Source organism: Molothrus aeneus, chromosome 3 (genome assembly GCF_037042795.1).
Source record: "Molothrus aeneus isolate 106 chromosome 3, BPBGC_Maene_1.0, whole genome shotgun sequence".
Classification (NCBI taxonomy): domain Eukaryota; kingdom Metazoa; phylum Chordata; class Aves; order Passeriformes; family Icteridae; genus Molothrus; species Molothrus aeneus.
This window is the reverse complement of record NC_089648.1, coordinates 14,333,082-14,352,357: the sequence shown is the minus strand read 5'-3', so window position 1 is coordinate 14,352,357 and position 19,276 is coordinate 14,333,082.

The window sequence follows — 19,276 nt, the reverse complement described above, 5'->3', positions numbered from 1 at the left end:
AATACCCGCTCACAACACATGGTACAAGATGGGGCCTTTCTCTCAAGGAAAGGAAAAAACCAACCAGGGGTTATGACAAAGCAGATGTAAGCCCAGTGTTGTAAGCCCAGTGTTGATCTCTTCCCCATGGCAAGGCTCCACAGAAATAGCTGGGCTGAAGGCTCAGTGTGTTTTCTTGGCCCGCTTGCAGGGCTTTGGACCAGAGAGGTGCCGCTTTGCTCCTGCCTGGACAGAGTCCCAAGTCTCCTACACAGCAGCTGCTCTGTTCACCTCAGGGCAGTTTAAGGCTCGCCACTGCAGCCTCTGTGCATCAAGGCAAGGAAAAGCTTGGGCCAAAAAAAAAACTTTTCAGTCAAGCAAAACATACGTTGCCCAGAGACATTAAATACCTGGGGCAGTGATGCTTCAAAAGGCACTCCCTGGCCCCACACACAGTGGTCCCTGGCCTTAAAGATACAACAAACATTTTTTGGGCACAAAGCAGATGGTTATGGAATACACTATCCAAGAATACACGGAATCATGGAATACAGTCACTCCAAGACAACACTTCATATTGATTTACTCACGGTAAGAAAAATGCCTTTCCAAAATGTGTTGCTGTGCTTTCATATTTCAGACTGTGAGAAATGATACTCCCTTTCAAAAAATTTAAAAGGTTTATTAAAACCTCATCAAAAATACAATAGAAGACTGAATAAAGAAAATATTATGTTGCTGGGAACAAAGGATTTTTCCCACCATGTGCTCATCCCCACAATGGATATTCCACCTTTTAACTCTTTGGCCCCTCCTAAAGTTCTGTCCATCGACTCCTTCTTTGCTGTCCAGTGGTGGCGATCACTTCCTGACATCTTGATTGGAGGTCAGGTGTTGCCATAGTAATGAGCCAACCCTCCCAAATGCCCTAGATTCCCCAGCCATCCCATGAGAACAATGCAAAAGGGGGAACATAACTATAAATCTATAAAACTTCTCTTAGCATATAGATAATATTTGCCCTTTAATTATGAGAATCAACTATTTCATTACTCATTTATCACAAGACCTTAATTCTTTGTTGGGCTTTCTTTTCTTTTGGGGAAAAAGTATTGACAGAAAATTATTTTTATTTAGGGGGGAGAAAAAAAAGCAAGCTGTGCATTTCAGAGTTTCATCTTATGCTTTTTATCAGGTAAAGAACTTAAGCTAAAAATGTTTTCAGCAGCCATTCAGTCAATTAAAAAACCCAAAAACAGTATGGCAGCTTCTGTAATTGTCAGGAAAATCCACAAACACCAGAGGTATATGTCTAAAAAGGAGACAGAGGAGTCCTTTATTCGAATAAAGGGAGAGTCCACCAGGCCAATGCCCACGGACTTTTCTCTCTCAGGGTTTGGGAGGGCGCAGCCTCCTTCTATCCTAAACTCCCGAACCACCTATCACATATCTCCCATATCTGTTTTAAAGAGACAAGACTGGGCAAAGGATCTTTAGTGGGTTGGAGGTTAAAAGTTTTTTCTGCTTCTTCTTTAATTATTTCTAAGACTGCTTTAGGAATTTTTTCAGCCTGAGTTGTCGGTTGCTCCCACTCACCCTCCCCCACAAGATGTCCTATACAAAGAGGTTTGTCATCTTTGTCATTTGCTGTTTCTTCATTGCTCCAGAAAGTCGGAAGGAGGTTGACAAGCTGCTCCCGCTAGGCTTTCATCCACAGCCTATATTCTGATGGACCACATAGGCTGGAAAATATTTCTTTCAGATCCCCAGGAACTTGGATGTTTGCTGAAAGGGTGGTCCTTAGAAAGCCTTTAAAATATTCACTTGACCGACCAACCTCCTTCTAGGTTTTGAATAATTCTTTGATGTTGTTGTAGGGAAAAAGTGCCCATTTGGGCACTGTAAGAAACGGGTGCTGCAAAGATGACTGGGTTGCTGTTGTCCAACATCTGGTCTTCCACTTTGTCCTTCCTTTTTTCCACAGTACTATGGGAACTGGAAGGAGGAGTGTGGGAAACTGGAAGTGGGAGGGATGGCCCCAAAGGGTGAGGGGCAGAGCCAAGGCAGGGAGCAGAAGCATCGATAGGGGCAGTGGTTTGATAAGGGGGAGAAGCAGAGGGAGATACAGGGGCAATGCTAGGGTATTTTGAGGATGGGAAGAGGAAAAGCCAGAGCACAATTGAGGGTTTTGGGACGGGGGAAGGAACAAGGGAGAAAGGGATTATGGAAAGTAGAGGGAGAACCACAAGATGGGAACAAGCCATGTGGTTTCCACCATTTTGAGATTCTAGGTAAGGGGGAAGGGAGCAAGGGAGAAAGGGATTATGGAAATGTTGCACGCTATGCCTCGCCTAATCTGTGGGAGTGCCTCCACCCGACACCCAGGGTACCCCAGTTGGATCCTTCCCAGCCACTGGAATATTCACAAAACCAAAGACTCCTGGAAATGAAAGTCTCGGAGGTGGTCCCCTATCCAGGGGAAAGTTCCCCTCATGTCTGGAACCGGAACGGAGGGGGTTAACTTTCCTGCCCACCAGGAGCCGCAGCAACCAAAATGTGCACGGTTTTGCTGGCGGCACTTGACGGTCCACGAACTTCACAGGGGCAGCCGCACACCCTGGAGACAGCTCTTTCCGTGAGGTCTTGCTCTCTCTGCCCTCACGTTGGACACCAAGTTAATACTGTGTCCCAATCGTGGGAGACCATCGGCACAGGTGTCAGGACTGGCCACACCCCACCTCTGCCACCGGCAGGCAGGATCACGGTTCAGCCACTGGCTGGGGTCCTGGACCACCAGGAACAGCTGATAAACTTGGTATTAGGATACTTGGATGGCAGCACTGTAATGATACTGAATTTATTAGGTCACTCTGAGGCTTCCTTGCAATCAGTATTATGCCACATGAAGAAAATTTCTGTGACCTTAATAGAAGTCACTAAATTGTTTATTTGCTATGGATTTCCTTTCATTCCTCTGATTAGAGAATATTATTTCATAGAAACAAGTTCTTCATATTCCTTCTCAGTCTTCTGCATTCTTGTTTCAAAAAAAACCCAAAATAAACCAAAAACCCCAAAACCCCAACAACAGCAACAAGAAAACAGGAAAATGTCCCAAGACCCAAGACACCAAAACTAAAACAAAGCCAAAAAAACCACCACCAACAACATAAATCAAAGGATGGTGTAATTCTGATTTATAACAAAGAAAAGGAAAAAAAAATTACCAAGTTGTCCGTGCTGCTCTGTGTACATCACTTGGGAGCAAACCCAGTTATAAAATATGTGCTGTTTCATAATTACCCTTTCTGCCATAGGGCCAGCTCTGACCCCTGCAGGTTTAGCACAGTTTGGGTGATGTGTAACAGCTAGGTTATCTGCCCTAGCATTTTTGGAATAAGGTGTGGCCAGTAGATAATTTGCCTGAATCTACCACTAGTAGATTCTTTTGCCAAGTGTTGACACTATGTTGCTCTTTTCAGTCATATGGCCTTGCCTGACTGCTCACTGGATGTGGGAGGAGTTCTGAAAGCTAAATAAAACTCAGGTAGTACCATTCCATGTAATCCTTTATTCAAGTAAAAAGACAAATTATTTATATGATTAATAATTTAAGAAAATATATTCATTATCCTTCTTCAAAAAGCTTATATGAAAATACTACTTCAATGGTGAATTCTCAAAAAACATAGCCTGTAGGGCCATAGCATATTTTAGACTAAAGACAACCCCGTGACACTTAAGTTCACAAATATTAAATTTTCCATTGTTGAACACGTCCCCTTGCCAAAATCAAGTTTTCTCCAATTCTGCTCTCAACTGTCACATATATATCAAGACTACGTGTCAGTTCTTAAAAATATTCAGGCACCTCAGTAGCTTTTCTGATCAAAACCCATAAGCAGGATGGACAGCTGTAGGCTGATGATGGTTTTATTTTTACTCAGCCCTGCTATCTCTGTACACTTGGATGATAAAAAAAGATGTTGGCACTTGAGGGGATTTTGTGCTTATTTGTATGTGCATGGCATCTGATTCTCAGGCCCTAGGGACTCTGCTACTACAGTATTATAAGAGGCCTTTATAAATTACTACCTCATTTTGATGGATTGCCATAAAAAGGCTAGGTTGTAAAGGTGAATCAATTTTGTTCTGCTGTTAGTGGGATTAAGTTGCTATAAATAAAAGAGAATCTTGTCTTATCTTCAAATTTGTGTAGTCATTAAGAAGGATTTTGGTTTGTTTGTTTTTTGGGGTTTTTTTTACTGCTGAGAATGGATTCTCACAGCCTCTACCATAGCAGCCCACGTCCTGCAGTCCTCTGCCTTTTGCTGGGCCTGTGCAGTTCTTTGAAAAAGTAATTTTCTAGCACAGAGGATTCAGAAAATAGTTGAATCAAGTTTGGGAAACTCAGTGTGGTAACCCCTGCTTTCTAGATATCCAAAGCCTGTGCTCACAACTGAATATGCCTTGTCCTGCAGAGAAGATAGGAAAGTGTATGCAGTGGTGGTACCAGTTACTACTCAAAATTGGCTTTGAGTGGTCTTGTGTGTTGCAGAATTTCTTCCTATCCTTGTGCTCTGTTGGTCGTGGTTAGGACCAGTGTTTGGCTTTTGGGATGTTACTGAGTGGACACTGTTAAACTGAAGGGGTTAAGTGGAGGAATCCTTCAGACTAGCTGGCAAAATATGGGATGAAAAAGCAAACCAGCTGAAGTTTATTTCTATTTGGATAAAGTTGCCACCCCTGCAAACAGGCTAAGGATTGGAAACCGGATTGCAAAAAGGCAAAAAAAAATGTTGCTATCAGCTGGTTGTTGGCAGTTACATGAACCTTTGAGTGTCTGTAGAACGTGCTTTTCTATATGGTTGGAATCAGCCTTTATTTTTAGTGAAAACAACTTACAAGTACTGTAGTTATTTTCTTATTATCCTGATCAATGCTTGTCCCTGGGATCACTTCCCTGGTTTCTGCTGTGCCAGCTTGACTGCTGCTAGGTTAAACCTGAGTCCCTACACTCCAAATTTGCAAATTTGGGGGTTTTTTGTTGTTTTTTGTTTTTTTAAATGCATACTGAGACAAATTTAATTGCAGAGCAATGCAGAATGATAACCACTGAACACCTCCCTGAACAAAGAGAACCCCAGAAATCCAAAGCCCAGCAATGTTGTTTTAGCAATTTCTGACATACCTGAGAGAATAAACTACATTTACTGAGATACGTGTAAAGGAGTCGAATTTCTCTTTTGTCCTGAACTTAATGACATGAACAGTCACCACTCAGTATAGCAGATACAGAGAGTGAAGTAAAAACAAGCAATCAACTTCAGGCAATAAATATTTTTCGTTTTTTCAGTAATTTTATGCATTTGATCTTTATTTTCTAAACATTCTTTCATGCTGATATTAAACATATGTTCACTTCTTATGTTTGCACCAAAGCACCTCTGTTACTATTTTATATGAATTAAAATCTTTAAACCTTTACATTTGCAAAACTGATCCAACATTTTGTATGGCTAAGATACAGATCTATTTACAACATATTATTTTATCTATTCATATACAATGTTTTTTTTTTTAAAGAGAGAAATACTTATTCAAGGCTTTTTGTATACTTCAGAAGATGTTGTTTTGAGCCTTGTATTGACATCAGGGAGCTCATTTTCATTTTCATCATAACAACAGTGATAACAGTGATAACCACTTTATGTCTAATAACAACAGCCGACCAGAGTGTTTTGTAAGTATTCAAATTTTTTTTAAAAGCGAGTACAGAACAATGATTTTCATAGACTTTTCATTGATTTTTGTCATCTTTCAGACAGCATTTCAGTTCATTTCATTCACATTTGTCAATTCTTAATTTTGGAGAAAGGAAAACAGTGACATTCACTGTTATGGATGTAATGAGCTGACTCTTGGAGAACCAGCACATCAGAGCTGCTCTGGGGGAGCTATGCAAATTCTTCTGAGCATCATCATCCATCAACAAAAGTCAAAACAATCCTGATTTTTGAAGACTTTGTTTCTATACTCCCTGATTTCACAAATTTCACACACAAACATGTTGCAGTGTTTTAACTGCTGATTGTTCTCTCAACTTTGGAGTTTTATCAACAATCAACAAAAACTGCTGACTGCATAATTTTAATCTACTTTGTGGAGATGTTTAGCAACTTTTGGAAGAAAACATTATTGTTTGGGCTGAATGCATGTTTACTTAAACAAACTGACAGCTGCATTGCCAGAGTGAAGCCATTCCTCCAGAATGCAAAGTGCACTTAAACAGGCAGGAGGTTTCCTCCTGCATGAATACTGTCCTAATCTCCTTCAAATCAAAACCTTTTTTTGATATGTTACTCTGGATTCAGGCACTTTGAAATTACCTTGTTTTAGAAGCCACTTCAGAGCTGAAGTATCAGCACCTTAAATCTTAATAGTCACCTTTATTCCCATTCTTTATTCTGTATATTTCAACTGTATTGTTGAAGGACTTCCTTATACAAAGCTCTGCATGGACCAAATGTCACTCAGTTCATGGAAGTTGCCCATGCCACATTGTGCTTGTGAGGAATTCTGTGTCTTTCATCAGCACCACAGTGGAAGATACCCATGAAAGCTCAGGACAAGAACATCAGTACTCTTTGGCAAAATAACCCAGAAGTAAAGACGTTTTGATCCTGTGTCCTGGTTTGAAAAGGAAGTGAGTTTTTTGGGATGCTGTGGTCAAACCAATAGGTGCTCAGATTTGAATATTGGCACCTGGTGTGGCCACTGAGGACATGGATACGCCTCTGAGAACACAGGGGGTTAAAAGCAGAGAACTCCCAGGGGGAAGCTCTCTTGGGTTCTGTCAGTGAAAGAGGTCAGAGCTCCCGTGCCCGGCTGTGGGCTGGGTGGGGGAGGGGAAGCCATGCGGCTGGGTGAGGTAGGCCGGGGCCTTGGACAGAGAAGGGGGTGAAGGCCCCAGCGGGATGGAAGGGTGGAGGAGCACTGAGACCCATCGGGCAGCCACCACCCCCCTCCCAGGGGTGGGGGAGAGGGTGGGGAGGGGGAGAGAGAGAGAGAGAGAGAGAGAGAGAGAGAGAGAGAGAGAGAGAGAGAGAGAGAGAGAGAGAGAGAGAGAGAGAGAGAGAGAGAGAGAGAGAGAGAGAGAGAGAGAGAGAGAGAGAGAGAGAAGGTGCCCAATGGGCAGCCCTGGGAGTTCTGGACAGGCAGAGCCTGAGATTTTTAATCCTTTTCTTGGATGATGGAAACTTTCAAATGCTGATCCTCCTGGAGTTGAATAAGAGGAGAGATAGAGATGAGATAAGAGGAAATGGGCCATGAGAGAAGTTGAGAAGAATCTTAGGTGAGAGGGATGATGGAGTGGCCTTTGGCTGGACTTTTCTTGTATAGCCATGGACAGAACCATTTTTTCCTGTGACACAGAGACTGCATTTAGGGGGAGGCAATGGCTTGGAGCCAAGAGAGTGCAGTGATGTTATGTGAAGGAGTGCGTGAACAGAGACGACGGGTGAGAAGGGTGGTGGTGCCCTCCGTCCTCAGGGAAGAAGAAGACCTCTGTTCTCGAGACCCCTCAGCCCCAGGGGGTGAATTTGGGGGGGACCGGTGTCCCAAAAGTGAGAGGACTGTGCTTTTTTTTGGAGCTGGGCAAAGCATCCTTAAAAGGGGAGCCCTAGAAGCAGCTCTGGTCCATGCGCAGTGGTGAGAGCCACTGGGCATGGAAGGAAGATGTCACAATGGCAAATGATCTCCGAGCAGTGCCACATGTAACATGGAAACACAAGAGGTTTCAACCGTGTTTCCAGGGGAAGCCTATGGTACAAGAGGGACTCCTCTCTCCTTGATGAACTGAGAATTGATTATCTAAAGGGTGGTTATGGACTGAGAGTTGATGATCTGAGGGGTGGAGGTATTGGAAATTTGGTGGGGGGACGAGGAATGTTTTTGGAAGGTTTCCATTCTGAGTTCTGTGTGTGTTTCTTTTTATATATAGTTGTAGGTTAATAAAGTTTCTCTTCTTTATTTTAAGTTGGAGCCTGCTTTGCTCTATTCCTGGTCACATCTCACAGCAGACACCAGGGAGCATATATTTTCATGGGGGCGCTGGCATTGCGCCAGTGTCAAACCGTGACATCCTGATAGTTCTAATCATCCTGATCTCTATCCATGGTCATGTTTTGGGAGTTTACTTCTGAAAAATTGCTTTTTAAAAAAACTTCATGTTCTAGAACTGAAACTTTCCTTGGAGGGATTCCCAGAAGACCTCTGGGGTCAGTATGGAACATTTCCCTCATTTTATGGAAAAATTCAGGTGACTTATGCTGACTTCCTGTAGTTCCTTGTGATAGGGCAGTGACAGAAATCAGATTTCTGCACTTTTACTGTCCATTCACCACAGACCTGACCTTTCCTTAAGGCAATGATCTTGACATTATTTCCTTACGCATGAATATTAGGAGAGAAGAAAAAAGGAGTAGTGGAATGGTGGAAGATAAAAAAAAATAATTTTCTGGAAAAATATTCTAAGGAGAAAGGTTTAACCGGGATGGTCTTTCTTGGGAGCAATGAACCAGCAGCACAACAGCAAGTGTCTTTCAAGTCCATAGTCAATAAACACAAGAGATGACAGTTTGGAAGAAGTAATTTCAGCTCTTTGGGCACCTTACTGTGTGTTCCATTGATGGCAATATAACAATATTTGCAGTATTAGTGGCTCCTTAGCTGGGAAGGCTGGTCACGCAGGCAGCAGCCATCGAAAAGCAACAACGTAAGAGGATGCTTGCAGGGTGGGAGGAAGATAGCAGAGATGTAATGACCTGAAAGTAAAATATTTGAAATATAATTACATGAAGAATATTAGTTTTTCCCCCTTGGATTACGTGTGAATAATGAGGACTGTAGCATCTGCAAAAGAACTGAAAAGTAAATAGCAGCCAGGGATTTGTTTTCTTTAGTCTCAAGAAGGAACATGATTTGAAATGCAGTATTTGATTTAAATGGTGTTGCTCTGAATTTGAGAAGTAAGGAAATAAACTGAAATGTGTTTACGTCAGGGGAACCAAATCTCTTGTTGGTGCCTTCATAGACGTACTTCTAGTTCATTTCAAAGCAGTTGTTTTGATTCATTCCAGCTGTGTTATGCAGGAGTCCCAGAAGCACTGGGCTATCTCACCTTCATGTTGGGCATGATTTTTAGTAAACCACCCTCACGCATCTCCAGTGAGGGAGTGATATTTACCCTGTGGCATTTGGACCCAGGCTGCCTCACTGGGAGCAGAGAAAGCCCACATGGTCAGGAAAGGATGCATTTTACAGGTTTCTTCTCTGGCTCAAAGCACCATCACCAAGCACAGTCTAAGCAAAGAGCACCTTTTGAATAAGGTGCTGATTGCCCAGGGACTGCTGTGGTGCACAGTTAGTCTGGAATTTGCTGTAAGATTGGTTTAATTATATAAAGTATGCTATTCTGATATACTAGGGTTGCTAAAAGACAAAATTCCCAGAAGATAAGTTGGTCTTTAAAGTGAATGACTGAAACCAGCAATTTAATTAAAACTTTAGTACTTCTGGGAAGGTTTTTTGATGTAGGCAGAAGGACTAAATTTACTTTGTTCTGATCATTTTCCCCTAAACACTGTCTTGCTGGGACTGGTGGCAGCTGAATACCCTCTGCATCCCACACAAATTTCCTTCAGTTGTCCTGCTCATGTCCCAGCTATGTCCTGAAAATAAATGTATAGCATAGATCCCTTTCATTTCTAAGGAGGATATTGCTTTTTCCTGAGGAGCCATGAAGCTGAAATAGATTTATTGCTTTTTCCTAGGGAGCCATGAAGCTGAAATAGATTATGTAGCAGGCACAGGGCCTGCAAGGCCTCTCTGGCAGCCAGTTGTTTAAGATAAGAAATGCCTGGTCACGATGACTGGACCTAAGAAACCTCTCTTCTGCCCTCAGGCCCTTGTTGTCTCTCTGTAAAACTATAGGTAATTTTCACCTTGACCCTTACTATTGGACTGTTTCCCAAAACTCCTATACCCTATATAAACTCCTATTTCTGCCCAGTTCGGCAGAAGAGCTGTCATTGGGACCCTTCACAGAAGATACCAATAAAGACATCTCTGTGGAACCTCATACAGGGCTTTTCCTCTCTGTCCCCGTGTCTCCCAAGGCACATAGCAAGCAAAGAGCTGAAATCAGTAATGAGCTGAAAAATCACAAAAGAGCCAATCTCAAGAGCTGAGGAGCTTGCTAAGATTGCCTGTGGCTCTGGAGCCTGCCTGAGGGCCCCAGACAGGTTATGCTTAACTGGACTTCGCTGTCTGGGACACCCATGGCAGCTGGTGTCGGGGAGAGCCCGAAAACCCCGGAGCTGCATTAAGATTATTTTAAAACTAAAGCATTTTCATCCTCAGTCTGCTCCTAGGTGCCACTCAAATACAAAAGGCAGAAAGTGTGACATGCAAGTTGTCCAAAAATGCCACCTTTAAAACCTCTCAATCTGTTTAATACTCAAAGGCTATCCTGCCATTTGACTGCAACTCACAGTGGTGCTTCAAGACTGAATATTTTTTTTAAATTCCAACCTCTTCCCTAGCAGACCCAGGAAAGCTTTTAACCACTGTAATTGAGGCTAGTGGCAAAAATTATAACTACAATTTTCTGGCAATGTACACATTCCTTTACTTTCTAGTGTATCAGTAACTTTCACCCATTCTTCTGTGCCAGTTCAGGATCTTGACATGCTCAGTCTTTTGCAAGAAAGTGAACTTGATTGTACTATGGCTTAATACAAAATAATGACTTTACTGGTCTTATCCAGCCTTGCCACAGGTTTTTGTGCTAGAAATTTCACTAGATTGGAGTGAGAGGGTTTTCTGCCTGAATGCACCTAAATGGGTATCCACCCCAACATTTGCTTCCTGTGTCTTTTTCTGTCAACTCTGTTTTGTTATAATTTTGCAAAAATGCAGAGGAAGAAACTTTAGATCCAACAGATTAAATCAATAAGGATTTCAGCGTAGAAACGCTTGTAGCTAGAATTTAATACAGGGCTCAGATCACAATGACTAAAAAGAAAGGCATGGAAGGGATTTTTTGGAGGCTGGAATGTGTGCGTTTCTGGAGCTTCTTATTCTGTGTAAAAAATTTAATCATGATAATTATACAACTACAGTACTACAGCTAATGATAACATATAAGAATATCTAATGAAATTATACTAATGATATTTGAAGGCAGCTTAGGGGCTCTTTTCTGCTTTCCTTATGCAGAAAGGTACGTCTAAACTCTGCAAACCTTCTGTTAATTGTGTTAAGAGGGCCTAGAACAAAGCAAACTCCTTTGCTATAACAGTAAAAACTGCTGAACATCTCTGTTTCTGTGATGGATATCTTGGAAGGTCAACAAGGGTTAGTCAGGTCCATTTTGCACTCAGTCCAGTCTGGCAGATCACACAGGCCTCAGGGTACCGTGGTGCTGGATTTCTTCTGCCCAACTAGCTCCCGACACTGTCAGTGAGAGTGGGCGGCCCCCCAGATAGCTGTCAAATCTGGGGTGCAGCTGTAGGGCACAGCTGCTCTAGGGCACAGGTGGACTGCGTTGGGGATAGAACTTTGCTGAGGGTAGGGACAAGGAACAGGGAGAAGTTTTCTGTATGTTTTCCAAAGATATTTACTCTCCAGAGGATCAGGGACAGAAAGATACTGACTCAAAGGCATGCACCAACTTATAAACAGGAGAGATCCCAGGGGCGGATAGAATCTTTAGCCAATTGGGAGAAACTGGGGGGGAATACAAGGCGGGGAATACAATATTTAAACCAATAGAGGACTACAGGGGAAGAGAACAACTTAAACAAACCAATGGGGTTTCAAAGGATACAAAATTTATAGAGAAGTTTCTAAAGAAAGGGGCAGGCTTGGGGAGGGACTTACATTCAATGGGAGGAGGAACAGGAACTGAAGGGCATGTCTTTGGGGAGATGGATGACTAGGGCAAAACCAACAACACAGGGAGGAAAGGAACAACCCATTGGTGATAAAATATGTTATAACAATACAAAATGGGGGGAGGGTTATAAAACTGACTACTAGGACCGAATTACAATCAAAAACATGCACCCCAACATCAGGGCATTTAGAGCTCTTGCAATAAAGGGTCGTATACCTCCTTATCTCCTGCATAATGTCCTTAATCTCTCTTCAGCAAATAAATGCCATTGCTCTACTTCCCACCAATCTCATGCAGCAAAAACCCTTGACCATTGCTGGGGAAGCAGTTCATATGACAGTAAGAAAACAACTGTGCATTCTGTGGTCTTGCATTTCTTTCCCTTTGAGAAATTAAACAATTTTGGTTTCAAAACACATTTAAAATATTTCAATTAGAAAAAAATCTTTTTCTGACTTATAAGCACACAATGAATATATACTTACTGCAGCCCTGCTTGATACCTAGCTGCAGAGGATCAAGAAAAAAATTACATTAGTACTTATCCACTGAATAGCTAGAATATCCTCTGCTCAGCTAAAGCTGACCTTAGAGTCTAACTTTTTTTTTAGTGGCACATTTCTATGTTGTTTATATCAGTGTGTTCTTTGGGTGTGGCCTATCCTGGACAAGTCCCCAAGACTGTTATGAATGGCATATGACCAGCTCTAGTGATTTCAGCTTTATTGGAAACAGTCTAGGTAGGGGACCCATGGGGGTGTTTGCACACCACTGCTGCTCCCAAGATAGCGTGGAGGAGGAGGATGTCAGCTCTGTCCAGCGGAGCTGGGTCTTCTCTCCTCATGAGAGTCTCTCAGTAGATGCCATTTGGTTTCAGGTTCATAGTCTTTATACTCCTCTTGGCTCGCTCTGGTTAGAGTGATGAAGGCGAAAAGTTCTGACCAGGGTCTTAATGTTGTCTGATGTTTTCTCTGGTCAGAGGTGTTAGTTTAATTCTTTATTTGCATGGTGGTTCGTTATTCTAGGGGTTTTTGCTAGGTAACCTTTTCTGCTAAGTATTATGGGAGTTTCATATTTGCTTATTAGGTGACATAATCTTCTTCTTTATGGTCTCGGGTGGTTTGCCATTTTAGATAACAGTGGGAGCAGCGGGGGAAATACCCAACGGTAAGGGGGATTCACATAACTACAAAACATCTAACAAACAAGCAAGATATCTAACAAGCAAAACATCTAACAAACAATACAACTACAGAATATTCAATAAACAACTAAGGGGGATTTACATAACTATAGAACATTAACTAACATTGGAACTTTATATTAACTCTTTTAACAATGACCTTTTTATCAACTCCTTTAACAATGTATTCTCTACAGTACTTTTGGTTTCCACCAGTGAAGAGTTCCACGACTATTAGGACATGCAAGAACTAGGGAATGGATTCTGGAGAAGCCACTTTAATCCTCTGATTACACATTAAAGTCTGGTGGATGGAATAGGCCCTGATGTCCCAGAAGACAATAGCACCATGATTTTCGACAGAACAGACTGTGACATTAAACAGGTACCTGGGAATGGAAAGATCAGACAATGTCTTGCAGCTGGACTGCTGGGTGCTGAAGTACCTTTTAAATTGCAACCCATGCTTGAGTAAAGTATATCTTTTTCCATAAGTAGAACTGAAAGTTCTTTGCCAGAGTGGAAAATGCCAGGGCTGCTGAAAATCTTAACTCCAGTTCTTGTTTCACTCTCAGGGTAAGGTTTGGGGTCTTACATCCTCCAGAGATCAGGGCACTGAGGTCAGGCACCGAAGCTCTCCTTCTTGAGAAGGAGAGGTGTTTTCTAATGCCTCTCCACAGTTAGCATTTCCTATGGACTGCTGATAAGCCTGTAGCTCCTCCACTTTGTGTGAATTGCAGACAGAGACTCCAAATTTCTGGAGGTATATAAAATCTATATAGACCAGGATCTCCACTCTGGGTTGTGGTAATGTGGATTTAAACAGTGTTTTAAGGGTTAAATGCTGGAAAAAAACAAAAAAAAAAAGGGGGAGGGGATTGCAATTTGCAAAACTAATGTCACCATTGTACTAAGCAGATCAACACTAGCAGATGAAAGTGAAAAAAACCAACTGTTTATTGACAAACAGAGTGCCAACACGGCATGGGAAAAAATTGTGAAAAAATGCTGGATATTGAATTGTCATACCTTGCCCTCCTGTGGTAGGTTCAGTGCTGACCAAATCATCAGTGCACCCACTGGAATTATTTACTCATTTCCTGCTGTGAGAAAGGTTTAGGAGGAAGGCAAAGCAGGATCAAACTTTGAAGGGTATAAAGAAAACTTTTTTAACAGAATTAAAAGAAAAATGGTAAGAAATCAGCATAAGCCTGTCGAAGACTTCTCCTCCCCCCCACACCGTCTTTTCTTTCCTACTGATAACATAAAGAGACAAAACCTAGGACTTTCAGTCAGTTTACCACCTCTAAAATTGTCTTTCTTCAGTTTCTTAGGGAGAGGAGTCTCTTTTGCTATGCCATGAAGACTTCTCCACAAGAAAAAGTTTTTTTGTGACTTTTAATTTCCACAAATAGCAGCCGCCTGGAAATCTGCAATTGTGAAGTCCCCCTCCCATCTCATGCAGCCTTCCCAAAGGTGCATTCACAGGCCATGTCAAACTTATGGAGTACTATTTTAAGGATGAGCTGTTCAAATGCAAAGGTTCTCTTCATCAGTCTCTGAGATCATCTTCATCTCTGGGAAGAGAGATTTTCTTCTTTCCCTGGGGTCAAAGGGTCTTCACTCTTACTTCTCTCTCCGTTCAAACTTCTCATGGGATCACAGCTGCTTCAACATTTGCTTGCTTCAGCACAGATGCCATTGCTCATGTCTACAGTTTGAATACTCCATCCCCCATGGGGTTTTTTTACGAATTAAAGGGATATTCTAGTGTATCACAGTCCATCACCATGGCCTTACCAAAAGAATTTCAGTCTAAAACTAAGGCATGTCCTCATTCTCCTTCCATATGGGACTTGACTCCTTCTTTACTGACCTTGGTGTCTTCATGTTGTTTCTCTATGTGTCTTCCCTCTGACCTTTTCTTTCACTTGAAAGAGAATTGAGGTCTGCAGGTCTCATTTAAAGAGTTAATATCTTGCTCAGAGCCTGCAGATGGTCATATCATCCCTGATGAGCACTCACGGTGATAAATTTCAGGCCGCGTTGGGAGGAGAGTGGGGGAGGGTGGTGCCTGTGTCAGAATCTCAGGGGGCCTGGGCCAGAAGGACAACGGCTGCTCTGGCTGCATGGCTGGTCTTTTGTTTTCTGTTGTGCTCAATTTCAGCTATGGGCTGATGGCTTCTCCCTATTTCCGGCAGTTCCTGGTGAAACTCAGCAGTAGTAGAATTTCAGCCAAGCCACAGGCCGGTCTTGCCGCGCTAGGGGGGGAAGAGGACCGGCTTGGCAAGCGCTACATCAGAGCATGGCCTGGCCCTGCTAGGACAGAGCCTGGCATGCTCCCCGGGAAGGTGCCTGGCCCCGCTGGGTTGCACAGGCTGCAGAGCCGCCTCTGATTTCAGCTGCATGATTTCCTGCGGCGATGGGACAGCCCCTCGGCCAGATGACTCGGCATCTGGTGCTGGCGTTGTTCATGGCGGAGGGGTTTTTTCTGGCAGCCGTGCTGGGGAAGAGAGGGGTGGCAGTCAGGATCTCAGCGGCCGATGACCTTCCCTCCCCTTGCCGAGCAGCCGCTGAGGCCCGGCCCGGCCTGGCCCCTCCCTGCCGATCCGTGCAGGCTGCAGCCAAGCGGGCCCGGCCCTGACTGCATTTCGTCACCTGTTCAAGGCCGGAAGAAGAAAAGAACCTCCCGGGCTTTGTTCGCCTTTACATGTGTATTCACGAGGTACATCTGACTTTTTCAGTGGATTAATAATGTGTCAATATTCAAAACTAGCCACTGATTATTTTTGTCAGATCCAAAGGAAGCTGCTAAGGTCCTTGCAGGGAATCACTTTCGTAACTGATGGATTTTTTTTTTTTTTAACTAAAAACCAAGCTAAACAACAATACCTCCTCATACACACACTCATACTCTAACAAAAGAAAACCTCAAAATGCCAGGGAAAGAGAAAAACAACATCTGACCATATGGTGGGGAGGAACAAAATGGCACCTGGCTTCTTTTCAGGGAAGAAAAAACCCAATAGGTTCACACAGTAGCTCAGGGAAGAAAAACCAAACAGATAGGAACCTGGTGAATCTCTGATGTTGGTCTCCTCCTCACAGTAGATTAAGCTGGTGTATTTGATGTAGTTTCTCTTGTGAGTTCAGCTTTTCTGAGGTCTGGTGCTAGGATGGAGCAGCTCCTTGGCTTCCTGCTAGTCCTCTGCTTCTCCCATCATCTCACTGATGTCAGACCAAAACCAAACTGAACAGTTCAGGAAAAAAAATAACAAAAAACTGTGGAAGGTTTGCTGTCAAAGCCTCCAAGGCCAGGGAAAGGAAAAAACACTTAGTGCCTAAGCTAACAAAAACCAAGCTAGCTAAGCAAAAAAGTCTGCCTGTCTGCAGGGAACCATGGATGCCCAGGAGTGAGGCTTTGATGAAAGCCTGCACAAGAGCCCCCAGGCTCAACCTTAGCCCCAGTGCTCAACCTCCACCCCCAGAACCACCTTAAAACTACATCAACAATTTCTGGGCATAGAGCAGATGATTAGGGAATAGAGTATGATCATAAAATCACCCCAAGACAGCACGGAGCAGGTAATGACCAGGCTGTTCCTTGTTGGGAACTGTCTTTGCCAATGCTTGGGCATCTGGGCATGCCTCTAGTGTAAATCCTTCATATTTATTTATTGTTTCCAAAGCATATCTGTTCTTCAGGCTCTTAATTGTTTTAAAGAACAGCAAAGCCATTAAGAAGTCCCAGAATGCACTGACAATCAGTGGGATTCAGGGTGTGCCTCTAATTCTGACAAGGACATCTGAGCTTCTTAATTGCCAAGCGTATCTGAATGACATATTGATTAGGTTGTCACTGAAGGATACCCTAGATATCTAGGCAGGGCAGGACTGAGACACTCTAAAGAGCCAACTCTCATAACGTGAAACATGCCTAGATTTTTAATGAAAACCCAAGAAATAAGTAAACCCATTATAAACCAACCAACAAAAATTGTACCACACACCCCATGCCCAAACAGTCCCAGCTGAATCCATCTTTAACTAATAAAGGAGTTGGTGAGCAAAGCATCTGTCAGCACAAGCTGGGAACTTTCTGTGCCCCAAGTCCTGCCTCTGGCTCTCAGAGCTGGTGCTGGTCTTCAGCAGACACCAGCATTTTGAGGCTAAAGAAGATGCTGTAGTGTTGCATTGTGATTATTTCTGCCCCTGTGATGTATGGAGAACTAAGGCACAACTTGCATGGATGCACCAACCTGGGAATGTCCTCAGGTCTGCAGTGCTGCATAGAGGAGTTACCCAGTCAGATTAACAGCCTAGTGGGAAAAGTGTTTGTCACACTTGCAAATCTTGTTCTTCTGTGTCTCACTTAAAGACAAAAAATCATCCACAGTCTTGTGAGAGCAGCTGCCTGCACACCACCACCTCTGTGAATGGAGCTGAGCTGGTCTTTATAAAACCAGAATTTTAAAAAGTGGGAATTATTCCTAGCTGACTAAATACTAGGTTTCAAAATTGTCACTTCATAGCTAATATCTGTAAGCTTTAGCCAGTCTTTTTAAAAGTCCTTTATTTTCCATTTCAAATTGATGTTTTTTATGAAATGCTTTCATCACTTCCTCCTCCCCACCATCTCCACAAATGGAAAGACAGATCTCTGGTTCATTGGAGACCAAATATCCGTCAATTCATATTTCACAAAGTATTTTGCATGTTTTAATGGAGTAGGTAGAAATATTTTTCTTGGTTTATGACATTTTAATTGAAGTGAAAATCCAGAGCTGAGCATTTTCATAAAATGAAAATTAAAAATATGTGCTAGGCTTGAAACATTTTACTTCTAATCTCTCTCATTTATTACACTTGCTTTCTCTTTTTTTAGAAAAGTATTTCAAAGGCAAAAGGAAGCAGAGTACCAGAACTATGAAAAGAAGATACATAGCATAAAGCTCTAACAAGAAGTTCCTCAAAACTGACTTCTACCATGATTATTTTACTAAAAATAAATCAACATCTTCCAGTAAAAACTTTATATTAAAGTGATTCTGACCAGAAAAAGTATCACAATTTGTTCCTGCATATAGTCTACTGTTTTCTAAAGGCCTCCGGAAAATTTTGTGTGTTGTTTTCCATGGGACTCATTCCATGCCTATTTCAGATGCATTTTTCCATTGATGCCGAATTGATTTTTGCCTTTATTTCATATATGTTCTCTGCATTCTTTACAGATGTATTTGTAGCCTATTAGTGCTATAAATAAAGTTAGCTTTTGTAGGTAGGGTTATGAATTGTTCATTATTGTAATAAATTCTTATACTTAATTTATGTAATAAGTTATGGAGTAATAAGTTATGGAGTTAAATGTGCTGTAATAGGAATGTGTGCCCGCAAGAGGGGGGGTGGTGATATCTGGGCGAAGGAATTTTCTTGAAAACTACCTCATGAGATGGTGACATTAATATGAAATATGATTGGAAGACTAACCAGCCAATGAAGCCTCAGAACTCTAGAATGATTGTCCAGAAATGCACCATCTTATGGACCAACTGATTGAGAGGGCATCAACCCTGTCACTTTAAGAGACTTTAAGACCCCTGGGTGCTGAGCACCTGGGTCTTTCTGCAGAGCCGGTGTCCAAGGAAACACTCCATGTAGCACAGTTTTGTTAGTTTGTAACTCTGACTTGCCGCATAGGCCCCAGGCTTACCCTGGGGTCTCGTCTTCATAACATTAGTGTACTCATTCTCCCAGTGCTTTTCCTTACCTTTTTGCCTGGACAGAAAGATAAAATATATTCCAGAGCCAACACAGGGTAAGAGGTACAGTTATTACTGTTTTTATATCTCTTCCAAATCATAGGATCATAGAATAGCTTTCATGGGAAGGCACCTTAAAGATTATCCTGTTCCAACCCCTCTGCCATGAGCAGGGATGCTTCTCACTAGACATAATTGCTCAGAGCCCCATCCAGCCTGGCCTTCAACACTTCCAGGGATGGATCGTCTAATACCTGGATAAGAAAGTTGTCCTCTACACGTTCCAGGAGTGCCCTTGGTTGCTTGCAGCCAGCTGTATTCCTTTCTCAGTAGATGTTGGTGAGGTAGGTGTTAAAGAATACATTCAGTGCAGGTAACTCGGGATACAGCTGCAGT